The sequence below is a fragment of the Oncorhynchus mykiss genome, chromosome 23 (assembly GCF_057628025.1).
Source record: "Oncorhynchus mykiss isolate SJ-2025 chromosome 23, ASM5762802v1, whole genome shotgun sequence".
In the NCBI taxonomy this organism is placed as follows: Eukaryota; Metazoa; Chordata; class Actinopteri; order Salmoniformes; family Salmonidae; genus Oncorhynchus; species Oncorhynchus mykiss.
Window position 1 is genome coordinate 3,172,362 of NC_143044.1, and position 14,303 is coordinate 3,186,664.

The 14,303-nt window shown below is 41.9% G+C and overlaps 1 protein-coding gene across 12 annotated transcripts in view; it reads right to left on the bottom strand.

Annotated features, from left to right (window-relative positions):
* LOC110502275 (sorbin and SH3 domain-containing protein 1) overlaps positions 1-13,918 on the bottom strand; it is a 71,956-nt gene extending 58,038 nt beyond the window's left edge. For 6 of the 12 annotated variants that reach the window (XM_090216606.1, XM_090216612.1, XM_090216608.1 and 3 more), the window contains exon 1: positions 13,762-13,905. The gene's annotated coding sequence lies outside the window, so the exon portion shown is untranslated. Of the gene's footprint in view, positions 1-13,761 lie in introns of all 12 variants that reach the window. The other 6 variants (XM_090216631.1, XM_090216610.1, XM_090216604.1 and 3 more) reach the window with 2 other exon arrangements.
* Between the last annotated feature and the right edge of the window lie 385 nt (positions 13,919-14,303).

Consider the following 14,303-nt stretch of genomic DNA (forward strand, 5'->3'; position numbering starts at 1 on the left):
TCAACAACTATGGTCTCATTAAACTGTAAAACTGTATGGTGATTAATAGTCGAGAGGAATGTGATACTAGTAGTATGTACTGTGGCAAGAAGAAGTATATGAACCCTTTGGAATTAGCTGGGTTTCTGCATAAATTGGTCATAAAATTTGATCTGATCTTCATCTTAGTCACAACAATAGACAAACACAGTCTGTTTAAACTAATAACACACAAACAATTATACGTTTTAATGTATTTATTGAACACACCGTGTAAACATTCACAGTGCAGGGTGGGAAAAGTATGTGAACCCTTGTATTTAATAACTGGTTGACCCTCCCTTGGCAGCAATAACCTCAACCAAACGTTTTCTGTAGTTGCAGATCAGACCTGCACAACGGTCAGGAAGAATCTTGTACCATTCCTCTTTACAAAACTTTTTCAGTTCAGCAATATTCTTGGGACCGCTCTCTTGAGGTCATGCCACAGCATGTCAATTGGGTTGAGGTCAGGACTCTAACTGGGCCACTCCAGAAGGCGTATTTTCTTCTGTTGAATCCATTCTGTTGTTGATTTACTTCTGTGTTTTGGGTCATTGTCCTGTTGCATCACCCAACTTCTGTTAAGCTTCAATTGGCAGACAGCCTTACATTCTCCAGGCAAAATGTCTTGATACACTTGGTAATTTGTTTTTCCGTCAATGATAGCAAGCTGTCTAGGTCCTGAGGCAGCAAAGCAGCCCCAAACCATGATGCTCCCTCCACCATACTTTACAGTTTGGATAGGTTTTTCATGTTGGTCTGCTGTGCCCTTTTTTCTCCACACATAGTGTTGTGTGTTCCTTGCAAACAACTCAACTGTAGTTTCATCTGTCCACAGAATATTCTGCTAGTAGCACTGTGGAAAATCCAGGTGCACTTTTGCAAAAATGTTGTTTTTTTTGGACAAAAGTGGCTTCTTCCGTGGTGTCCTCCCATGAACACCATTCTTGTTTAGTGTTTTACATATCGTAGACTCGTCAACAGAAACTTAACATGTTCCAGAGATTTCTGTAAGTCTTTAGCGGACACTCTAGGATTCTTCTTAACCTCATTGAACATTCTGCACTGTGCTCTTGCATTCATCTTTGCAGGACGGCCACTCCTAGGGAGAGTAGCTACAGTGCTGAACTTTCCCCATTTATAGACAATTTGTCTGACCGTGGACTGACGAACATCAAGGCCTTTAGAGATATTTTTGTAACACTTTCCAACTTTATTCAAGTCAACAAACTCAAATTTTGTGAGTGTTTTTTGAAGGGCAAGGCAGCTCTAACCAACATCTCCAATCTCGTCTCATTGATTGGGCTCCAGGATAGCTGACTCCTGACTCCAATTAGCTTTTGGAGAAGTCATTCGCCTTGGGGTTCACATACTTTTTCCAAACTACACTGTGAATGTTTAAATTATCTAGTCAATATAGACAAGAAAAATGCAATCATTTGTGTGTTATTAGTTTAGGTGTGTTTGTCTGTTGTTGTGACTTAGATGAAGATCAGATCAAATTGTATGACCAATTTTTGCAGAAATTCAGGTCATTCCAAAAGGGTTCACATACTTTTTCTTGCCACTCTATATTTTTGCAGTAAAATGATGTAATGAAATAACTCCTGTAAACTCAATGTCACTGCCAGTGACTGAGAACAGCTGTTGTGTGCTGTAGCAATCTTTTAGTCTCCACATGTTTGAGAACTGCTCTCTGTTTGCTTTTTAAAAAATAAACAAAAGGTCAACGCTACCAAGTTGAACTATGATACACCTCACACAGTCCTGGATCCCTACTATATTTCTGAGTTTTCCTTAAATGTGATTAGTGTTCATTTCCAAAAGCTCTCACCAAGAGATCTGGTGTACTACATAGAGAAAGACAGAGAGCTGTTACATAATATAGTTGACTTTTGCTTTGTCAACAAACGGCAGAGAGGAGAGAAGCTGTCCAGCGCTCAGTGTGGATCTCACCAAACAGCTCCAAACATGGATAGAAAGGCCCGCTCCAGAGCAGCTGCTTAGCCCTCTAATTGAGAGGTCCTCCTCTCTTCCATAAACAGCATCCACACAGGCGGTGAGCCGAGGCTTCTACACATTCCACACCACAGCCATTGGATGTTCAAGGGCTAGTTTTAAACAACTGCAACCTAAAAGGAAATGTATGCAACTTGTACATATTCTAGTGTTTCTGGGTTTCTAGTCTTTCAGGAAAGACACCGAGTAATTGTCGAGTGGGAAAATATGTCCAACACATACCTACTGGACTGGAGTAGTCTTTTAATCCTACATAATATTTTACACGAGAAAATATGGATAAATATGGATAAATATGGATAAAAACACAATAGCAATGAAAATAACTGAAATCCACGTAAGCACTGAAGGAGAGTAAATCTCTATTTGAAAATAATAAGCACCCACTAAAATGTGTGTGATGAATAGGGAAAAATAGGGCAGCTTTACAGTATGTTTGAGCGGTGGGGCTAGGTGTCATCCTTTTTTCGGAGAGGATAAACACCCACCCAGTGAGTTGGTCTGGCCAGTGAAAGGTTATGGCTGAGGTAGGTTATTCTGAGGTAGGAGGGTAGTTGTTGCTGGTGCTGCGGCAAGCTAGCATGGCCGTGAAAAGGACTGACAGGGAAGGCACTGGCATACCACATGGACACGTCTCACATGGACATTTTTAGAGAGGGCACAACCTGACAGCTCAGTTTTTAGAGCCAGTGTAATAAGAATGTCACTAAACTGACAGTTTACCAAGGACGATACGGTTGTTTCACAAGGACTCTAGACTTTCCTCCAAGATCACTTGGTAGAAAATACACAGAGAAGCACAGAGAGAGAGAGAGGATAAACAATGAGACAATGTGAGGCACCTGGCAAAAAGTATAAAACAATACAAATATGAAAGTGGGATTTTTTTATCTCTCAAAAATGCATTATCAATCTTAAACATAGAAAACACTGCAATGGACTACATGATAATACAGATAAGATACCATTTGACTGACACATAGAGTCTTTAATTTGGTAATTCTGTAACTGGAAGACCTCATCTACACTATCACTGCCAGAGGACAAGACTCACCTTAAGTGTAGGAGGTGGGTTCCTATTGGCTTAAACATTGGAGAACCTTAACATGTTTGTGGGACTGCTGATGACTGTTCAGGTTATTTATTGAGAGAGTGTTGAAAATGTCACCTTATTTCAGGGGGATGTTTTGACTTGGACATGGAATACAAGCTTACTCTTCAGTGTGTTGCATATTAACTCCCTGAGTGGCTGTGTGACCAGACTACTTGATCATTTTGTCATAGGATACAGTAGCTACACATACCTAAAAACAGCTATGTCATAATCCAGTAATTTCAAGTGCTTTGACAAGGTAGGCCCATATGAAAACAACATCTCTAAAAATGTATCAATATCTGCCTATTTTAAGGGTGCCACCCTTATGTCTGTCTATCCCTTTACCCTGACACAAGCACTCAAGGGCACTAATAGCCTATTAACTGACAGCTCCAAGAAACTTTATTTATTTGGATAAGCAGGCACTCAGCTTTATCACTACAGCACACTACACATGCTTGCCTTAACATTTTTGTTGGGTATTCTATCATGGCTGGATGACGCTGAGTGGGGCACATAGCAAAACTGGATGTTTTTGTCAAAACGACAACCAACAATGCAGGTAGCCTAGCGGATAGAGCGTTGGGCCAGTAATTGAAAAGTTGCTGGATCAAATCCCTGAGCTGACAAGGTCAAAATCTGTCGTTCTGAGCAAAGCAGTTAACCCACTATTCCCCGGGTGCCGAAGATGTGGATGTTGATTAAGGCACCTCTCTGATTCAGAGGGGTTGGGTTAAATGTGGTAGACACATTGTTGACTAGGTATCCCCCTTTCCCAATGGTTTGTTTTCCTTGTTTTTCCATCACCACTTGCAGAGCCAGCGAGAGGGTGACTAGAAATCAATCCCCAAACAATAAATTGTCTATTCACTTTCTTGTTTACTCGCTTGCATTGGTGGGCTTCTCTTTGTGCACACCGACCTTGAAAAGCATAACGCTTCAAGCGGCACGATCCACTTTGGCCAATGGGAGCAGATGGAGAAAAGGGGGAGGGAGAAGGTTGCTAAGCAACAAGCAGTCACGGGATGGAAACAGAAACCTTTCTGGTGTCTCTGGCAGAAATCGGCTTGCCTAAAGACCCATCAGTTATTTAGAATAAACAGAATGTTGTGAACTTTTGCTTAGACCATGGTGTTAAACCATTGGTCTAAATTGGTTAGCTGCTAGCTTTTCTCATAGGCCAACCTGGCCAAATTAGCCATGATGCTGAGGATGGCCAGCTGAGCAGGTAATTATATCCGGTAACAAAATAATGAATCACCTGTCAGAGACCTTAAACTGTAGAGCCACCATCCAATCACATTTGGTCAGCAGGTCAATTTGGCCACCAGAAGTAGATTGTCAAACCATCCAATTGGTTGGTTGAATTTTTTACCCATCGTCTAAGTGGAGTGTGCCAATATATTTTTGCATGATGCTTCCTTGACTAGGCTACTGATGTCATGCAAAATTCCAAAGGGTTGTCATAATTTCTCATTGTTTGGGCGGCGTTCGGCGGGCGACGTCACCGTCTTCTAGCCATCGCCGATCCACCTTTCATTTTCCATTTGTTTTGTCTTGTTTTCCCACACACCTGGTTTACATTTCCCTCATTACTTGATGTGTATTTAACCCTCTATTCCTCCCATGTCTGTGTGTGAAATTGTTTGTTGTAAGTGCTTGTGCACATTTTGACTGGTGCACGACAGGTTTTGTACCCATATTTTGTTATTCTGGATGCCGTTGGTTTTGATAATTAAACTGCTCCGGTTATTACCCAGTTCTGCTCTCCTGCATCTGACTTCCCTGCCACCAGTTACGCACCCCTTACAAGGGTTTTCGGTACATTAACATCTGTAATATATGATGTTACACCAAGTCGTGGCTGAACGATGACATGATTAACATACAGCTGGATGGTTTTAAGCTTTTCGGCAGGATAGAACAGCGGCCTCTGATAAGACAAGGGGAGGCGGCCTATGCATATTTGTAAACAACATCTGGTGCACAAAATCTAAGGAAGTCTTGAGGTTTTGCTTGCCTTAGGTAGAGTATATCATGATAAGCTGTAGACTACACTATTTACCAAGAGTTCACATCTATATTTTTCATAGCTGTCTATGTACCACTGCAGACTGATGCTGGCATTAAGACAGCACTCAACGAGCTATATACGGCCATAAGCAAACAGGAAAACGCTCATCCAGAGGCGGCGCTCCTAGAGGCCGTGGTCTTTAATGCAGGAAACTCAAATCAGTTTTACCTAATCAGCATGTTAAATGTGCAACCAGAGGGCAAAAACTCTAGACCACCTTTACTCCTCACACAGAGGCGCATACAAAACTCTCCCTCTCCCAGATCGAGGGAGATTATCAGTGGTCTTGTATGTCTTCCATTTCCTAATAATTGCGCCCACAGTTGATTTATTCAAACCAAGCTGCTTAACTATTGCAGATTCAGTCTTCCCAGCCTGCTGCAGGTCTACAATTTTGTTTCGGGTGTCCTTTGACAGCTCTTTGGTCTTGGCCATAGTGGAGTTTGGAATGTGACTGTTTGAGGTTGTGGACAGGTGTCTTTTATACTGATAACAAGTTCAAACAGGTGCCATTAATACAGGCAACGAGTGGAGGACAGAGGAGCCTCTTAAAGAAGAAGTTACAGGTCTGTGAGAGCCAGAAATCTTGCTTGTTTGTAGGTGACCAAATACTTATTTTCCACCATAATTTGCAAATAAATTAATTAAAAATCCTAAAATGTGATTTTCTGCATTTTTTTTCTCATTTTGTCTGTCATAGTTGAAGTGTACTTATGATGAAAATTACAGGCCTCTCTCATCTTTTTAAGTGGGAGAACTTGCACAATTGGTGGCTGACTAAATACTTTTTTGCCCCACTGTACATACCCCAACCAGAAGCCATGGATTACAGGCAACATCCTCACTGAGCTAAAGGGTAGAGCTGCCGCTCTCAAGAAGCAGGACTCCAACCCAGAAGCCTATAAGAAATCCAGCTATAGCCTCTGACAAACTATCAAACAGGCAAAACATCAATACAGGACTAAGATTGAATCATACTACACCGGCTCCGATGCTCGTCGGATGTGGCTGGGCTTTGAAACTATTACAGACTACAAAGGGAAGCACAGCCACGAGCTGCCCAGTGCCACAAACCTACCAGATGAGCTAAATTATTTCTATGCTCACTTCGCGACAAGTAACACTGAAAAATGCATGAGAGCACCAGCCGTTCCAGACGACTGTGTGATCACGCTCTCGGTAGCCGATGTAAACAAAACCTTTAAACAGGTCAACATTCACAAAGCCGCTGAGCCAGACGGATTATCAGGGCATGTATTCAAAGCATGCGCGGACCAACTGTCAAGTGTCGTCACTGACATTTTCAATCTCTCCTTGACCGAGTCTGCAACACCTACATGTTTCAAGCAGACCACCATAGTCCCTGTGCCCAAGGAAGTGAAGATAACCTGCCTAAATGATTACCGCCCCATGGCACTTACGTCAGTAGCCATGAAGTGCTTTGAAAGGCTGGTCATGGCTCACATCAACAGCATACTCCCGGACACCCTAGACCCACTCCAATTCGCATACTGCCCCAACAGATCCACAGATGATGCAATCTCAATCGCATTCCCTTTCACACCTGGACAAAAGGAACACCTATGTGAGAATGTTGTTCATTGGCTATAGCTCAGCATTCAACACCATAGTGCCCACAAAGCTCATCACTAAGCTAAGTACTCTGGGACTAAACACCTCCCTCTGCAACTGGATCCTGGACTTCCTGACGGGCCGCCCCTAGGTGGTAAAAGTAGGCAACAACATGTCTGCCACGAGGATCCTTAACACTGGGGCCCCTCAGGGGTGTGTACTTAGTCCCCTCCTGTATTACCTGTTCACCCACGACTGCGTGGCCATTCAAGACTCCAACACCATCATGAAGTTTGCTGACGACACAACAGTGGTCACCGACAACGATGAGACGGCCTATAGGCAGGAGGTCAGAGAACTGGCAGTGTGGTGCCAGGACAACAACCTCTCCCTCAATGTGAGCAAGACAAAGGAGTTGATCGTGGACTACGTGAAAAGGTGGTCCGAACAGGCCCTCATTAACATCAACGGGGCTGTAGTTGAGCGGGTCGAGAGTTTCAAGTTGCTTGGTGTCCACATCTACAACGAACTATCATGGTCCAAACATACCAAGACAGTCGTGAAGAGGGCATGACAAAACCTTCTCTCCCTCAGGAGACTGAAAAGATTTGGCATGGGCCCCCAGATCCTCAAAAGGTTCTACAGCTGCACCATCGAGAGCATCCTGACCGGTTGCGTCACTGCCTGACCGTAAGGCGCTACAGAGGGTAGTGCGAACAGCCCAGTACATCACTGGGGCCAAGCTTCCTGCCATCCAGGACCTATGTAATAGGCAGTGAGGAAAGCCCATAAAATTGTCAATAAAACTCCAGTCACCCAAGTTATAGACTGAATTCTCTACTATTGCACGGCAAGCGGTACCGGACTGCCAAGTCTAGGACCAAAAGGCTCCTCGACAGCTTCTACCCCCAAGCCATTAGACGGCTGACCAATTCATAAAAATCACCACCGGACAATTTACATTGACCCCCCCTCTCTTGTACACTGCTGCTACTCGCTGTTTATTTGTTACCTATGCATAGTCACTTCGCCCCTACCTACATGTACAGATTACCTCAACTAGCCTGTACCCCTGCAAACAGTCTCGGTACCGGTGCCCCCTGTATATAGCCTCGTTATTGTTATTCTTATTGTATTACTTTGTATTATTACTTTTTATTGTAGCCTACTTTGTAAATATTTTCTTCTTCTTGAACTGCACTGTTGGTTAAGGGCTTGCAAGTAAGCATTTCATGGTAAAGTCTACACTTGTTGTATTCGGCGCATGCGACAAATAAAGTTTGATTTGATTTAAGTGAGTCAGGCTGTTGCTGAGTGAGTGAGTTGTGGGGAGGGCCGGAGGGGTGTGTGTGTTCAGAGAGAAGCATGCAGCTCAGTCCACTATTGGCTGAGTCATGTGAGTGAGCAGAGACAGAGCAGCATGCGCACTCTGTGACAACTTTTTTACCAGTTGTAGGTAGGCTATTTAACTTGTAATTATGCAGGAGTGGAAATTTAAAATGGAAGTCGTGTGCTTCTGTTATGGGGAAAAGTCCTCAATGAAACTGACATTAAATGTGGAGAATGACACATTTGCATCTGTTGGACATCAACTGTATATGCCATTGTAGGCTACAATAAATATGTTGAAATTACTATATCACTGGAGTCATTGAAAATAAATCTGTGCCACTTGTGTAGCCTACCTGTAGCTGGCAAACAGATTTAATAAATAGCTTATAACTTCAGTGTATTATTGTTTTAGCCTTGTGTTATTCTGCCATTATTAATGGCCATGTTTAGTTATTTAAATTGCCGATCAGTTGCACGCATTAGATTGACTGTAACAGTCAGTCAGATTAGGCTACAGGTATTTATTTATTTTTTATAAACACTGGCTGTTGTTGACAAGAATATTCAGTTCATATACATATTATTAATGTTTAATTCAGTGATTGAAATTGCGATCCCGTCCTCGGTAGCCTATTCCAGCAGGATATTTGAAAACACAAGCACTTCTTACCTCAAAATTGCTAAGCTAAGCTATTCATGTTGAAATCATTTGTCAGACGAGTTAAATATTTGAACTAAGCAAGCTGCTAAATCTTTCAGTTTACATCTTGCCTAGGCTACTGTAGCCTGTTTTAAATAAGATGTAGGCCTATCAGGGGCTATAGGCTACCTGCATCTACAGTAAAACTGTTTTCCCTTTGTCTTTATGGGGTATTGTGTGTAGATTGATGAGGATTTGTATTTATTTAATACATTTTAGAATAAGGCTGTAATGTAACAAAATGTGGAAAATGTCAAGGGTTCTGAATACTTTCTCAATGCACTATCTAAGCAAGACATGGCAAAGTTCAATTACAATCATAAACCCAGATTTTATTCTGTAGCCTATGCCTACTGAAATGACAATTAAATCTTGCAAATGGTCTTAACATCTGGCACATAATAACAGCACAATTGCCAGAAAATAGCCTAGCATTCGTTTTTTTGTCCAAGTGTTTTCTTGCGCAGAGATTTCAAGATCCTCTGTCCAACTTTCATCACTCAAACACTCCTGGTGGATTTATCTATAGTTACAGTATGCACATGCTCAAAATGGATTTATTTACAGATATGAACCGGGTTTGAGCCCTGAACGCTGATTGGCTGAAAGCAGTGGTATATTAGACCGTATACCATGGGTATGACAAAAAAAACTTTTTACTGTTCTAATTATAATGGTAACCAGTTTATAATAGCAATAAGGCACCCCAGGGTTTGTGATATATTGCCAATATACCACGGCAAATTGCTGTATCCAGGCAGTCTGCGTTGTGTAATGCTAAAAGACAGCCCTTAGACTATATACCATACCCCCTCATGCCTTATTGCTTAATCATAGTAGTCAAACAAGTTAAATCAACATCCATTGATAGAAAATGATCTTGCGAGTTTAATAAGGGCAAATTATAATTTCTCTTGCAACATATTCAAATTTATTACATAATTTCATAGTTCGCAATAATAATAATCTTGATGAAAACCGAACTTTGCTTCTAATGTCGTTAGGTTATTGTATACATTTGGCAACTCTTCTCTTGCTGTGGAAAAAAATTTGGCCAAATTTTCAGGCCAGGTTTTCAGTGGTCATTGTTATAGAAAGTTTAGCTAGACCTGGCAACCCTGTTTATGTGGAAGTGTTTTTTTGTAGTTTTTTTTTAACCTTTATTTAACAAGGCAAGTTAGTTAAGAACAAATTCTTATTTACAGTGACGGCCTACCAAAAGGAAAAAGGCCTCATGCGGGGACGGGGACTGGGATTGAAAATAAAATATAAATATTGGACAAAACATACATGACAACAAGAGAGACAACACTACATAAAGAGAGACCTAAGACAACAACACATGACAACACAGCATGGTAGCAACACAACATGACAACAACATGGTAGCAACACAACATGGCAGCAGTACAACATGGTAGCAGCACAAAACATGGTACAAACATTATTGGTCACAGACAACAGCACAAAGGGCAAGAAGGTAGAGACAACAAAGCAAAGCAGCCACAACTGTCAGTAAGAGTGTCCATGATAGTCTCTGAATGGAGAGATAAAACTGTCCATTTTGAGTGTTTGTTGCAGCTCGTTCCAGTTGCTAGCTGCAGCGAACTGAAAAGACGAGCGACCCAGGGATGTGTTTGCTTTGGGGACCTTTAACAGAATGTGACCGTCAGAACGGGTGTTGTATGTGGAGGATGAGGGCTGCAATATATATCTCAAATAGAGGGGCCTAAGAGGGTTTTATTCAATAACCAGTGGGTCTTTATTTAATTTTTTACCTTTATTTAACCAGGTAGGCCAGTTGAGAACAAGTTCTCATTTACAACTGCGACCTGACCAAGATAAAGCAAAGCAGTGCGACAAAAACAACAACACGGAGTTACACATGGGATAAACAAATGTACAGTCAATACCACAATAGAAACATTTGTATACAGTGTGTGCAAATGAAGTAAGGAGGTAAGGCAATAAATAGGCCAATAGTGGCAAAGTAATTACAATTTAGCAATTTACACTGGAGTGATATATGTGCAGATGAGGATGTACAAGTAGAAATACGGGTGTGCAAAAGAGCAGAAAAACAAAAACAAATATGGGGATGATGTAGGTAGTTGGTTGAATGGCCTATTTACAGATGGGCTGTGTATAGCTGCAGAGATCGGTAAGCTGCTCTGACAGCTGATGCTTAAATTTAGTGAGGGAGGTATAAGTTTCCAACTTCAGTGATTTTTGCAATTCGTTCCAGTGATAGGCAGCAGAGAACTGGAAGGAAAGGTGGCCAAAGGAGATGTTGGCTTTGGGGATGACCAGTGAAATATACCTGCTGGAGCGCGTGCTACAGGTGGGTGTTGCTATAGTGACCAGTGAGCTGAGATAAGGTGGGGCTTTACCTAGCAAAGACTTATAGATGACTTGGAGCCAGTGGGTTTGGCGACGAATATGTAGCAAAGACCAGCCAACGAGAGCATACAGGTCGCAGTGGTGGGTAGTATATGGGGCTTTGGTGGCAAAACATATGGCACTGTGATAGACTGCTTCCAATTTGCTGAGTAGAGTGTCGAAGGGTATTTTGTAAATGACATCACCGAAGTCAAGGATCGGTAGGATAGTCAGTTTTACGAGGGTATGTTGGCAGCATGAGTGAAGGATGCTTTGTTGTGAAATAGGAAGCCGATTCTAGATTTAACTTTAGATTGGAGATGCTTAATGTGAGTCAGGAAGGAGAGTTTACAGTCTAGCCAGATACCTAGGTATTAATAGTTGTCCACATATTCTAAGTCAGAACCGTCCAGAGTAGTGATGCTAGTCGCACGGGTGGGTGCGGGCTGTGATTGGTTGAAGAGCATGCATTTCGTTTCACTAGCATTTAAGAGCAGTTGGAGGCCACGGAAGGAGTGTTGTATGGCGTTGAAGCTTGTTTGGAGGTTTGTTAACACAGTGTCCAAAGAGGGGCCAGATGTATACAGAACGTCTGCATAGAGGAGGATCAAAGAATCACCCGCAGCAAGAGCGACATCATTGATGTATACAGAGAAAAGAGTCGGCCCGAGAATTGAACCCTGTGGCACCCCCATAGAGACTGCCAGAGGTCCGGACAACAGGCTCTCCTATTTGACACACTGAACTCTGTCTGATAAGTAGTTAGTAAACCAGGCAAGGCAGTCATTAGAGACACCAAGGTTGTCGAGTCTGCCGATAAGAATATGTTGATTGACAGAGTCGAAAGCCTTGGCCAGGTCGATGAAGACGGTTGCACAGTACTGTCTTTTATTGATGGCGGTTATGATATTGTTTAGGACCGTGAGCGTGGCTGAAGTGCACCCGTGACCATCTCGGAAACCAGATTGCATAGCAGAGAAGGTACAGTGGGATTCAAAATGGTCGGTGATCTGTTTGTTCACTTGGCTTTCGAAGACTTGGTGGCGGATCATTTTAGGAAGAGAGGGTCCAGATTGTTTAGCCCAGCTGATTTGTAGGGATCCACATTTTGCAGCTCTTTCAGAGGGGGGGGGCTTGGGCCAGTTGCTGCGTGGGGTGCAGAGCTGTTGGCCAGGGTTGGGGTAGCCAGATGGAAAGCATGGCCATCCGTAGAGAAATGCTTATCGTAATTCTCAATAATCGTGTGGCCGAATGGTAAAGAACATCTAGCCGCTCGAGAGCACCCTTACCTGCCAATCTATAAATTACATTCAGGTCACATGCACTTAATCAGGAAGCCAGCCCTGAGGCCGATTTGTCAAACAACTGTCTGAACATGGAGGTAACCATTCAGTGTGTCATAACTATTGTACATTCAGTCCCTATGGGTCATTCAGTTGCTTTCATGTCTTTACGTGGCATGAGGGTTTGTGCAGACAATCAATAATAGCTTAATCCATAGCATTTGTCCAGAGGTTGTCGTTCTCTGACCAAGAGGGGTCTATTGTTTGTTTCTTATTTAGCTCATACAGTGAGTTGGTTATGCAGTAATCATATTTGTGTCATTTTTACACATACAGACTAATTACAGAGAGAACCGGGTTGAAATATAATGTACAGGGGAATGCAATGTACTAGAATGGACATTGGGCATGCAAGAGATTATAATAAGAATGGGAATTTCAGAATTTCGCTCACACAGCCTATTCACACTCACATTTTGAGATGAATGCTAGTTTGTAAATAGACAACCATCCATCCACCCACAAGTCATTATACTGTACGGTACCTTTTGTACAGTAGCCACAAATCAAGTTAAATTGGGGTTACCTATCAGTGCCGCATAATATGCATTACATTATGCCCATACATACCACTGATGTTATTCATGTATTTACCTACATACTATGTTGCCATATGTTGTTTCTACTATAATGAAAACCGCTACAATATTCTGAACCATTTAAGAGGAAACTAAGAAAGAGTTCAAGTGATGTTGTTCAATGTGCAGTAGGCCAATAGTAGACTATTGTCTTTTTGTAACCAGATAAAACATGCAAAGAGCGTTCCATGACAATAATAAACGTTACGTTATTTCGTTCCATGATTTGGAATACTTAATTTTACAAAACTATAGACTAGTGTCTAGTCTAGTGCGACACAAGGATGAGCAGCGGTCGTGTGTATGGTTGCAGATATCAAATGGATGTGTCTTTACTGCAGTATAGCTTCAACACAACGACTGTACTGCCGTCTGAAGACAGAGTCCCAGGCCATTTTGGTCCCACTTGGAATCCAATAAAAGCCCACCAATGTAGGTAATAGGCTAATATTAGAATTACAATCAAACACTCGAGACATTACCGCAAGTCCCTCGTGCCACAGAATCAAACACACATTTGTCAGGGCATTTGTTGCCAAGGGAGTAAAATTATCCAACATGGGCATGATGCAAATTGGCTTTTGTAGGCTATTTACAGTATCTGACGTGCAAATAAAGTAAGAGACAATAAAATGGCAAACGTTTACCTTTGTTGCAATCCAGTGTTGTTTATCAAATATCGCTCCCACACACGGCAAAGAGGTATGTGCTACAATGTACAGTCAGGACAGTGAGCTACACAGCACCCACCAATCACCCCGACAACGCACTGTACCTCACTCCTTGCTCATAGGCTACATGCGTATTTCCCTCCTTGAGGACAGGCAAAGGGAGGGAGGTGGCTTCAGGACTCATTGTCATATAATGGGATATCTTCAAAACTCTTACATTACAGGATTCTTACACATTTATGATCCTTAGAATGTTGATGGATCATTTAATTAAATACATTATTGTCAAATAGGAAATTCATGTAATATGGTACATATGGTACTTGCTGTATGAAATACACTCAAATGTAAGCGAACAATAATGTGTTGTGCTGTGCAGGTTGACAACGACACTAAACATCAAAGCAACAGACAATAAACACATGATATTTCATAGTGTATATATTATAAAATATAGAAGTAATTACATTTTTTGAAATATAGCCTAGCATGCCAAACATCAGCAAACAAAACAGTGT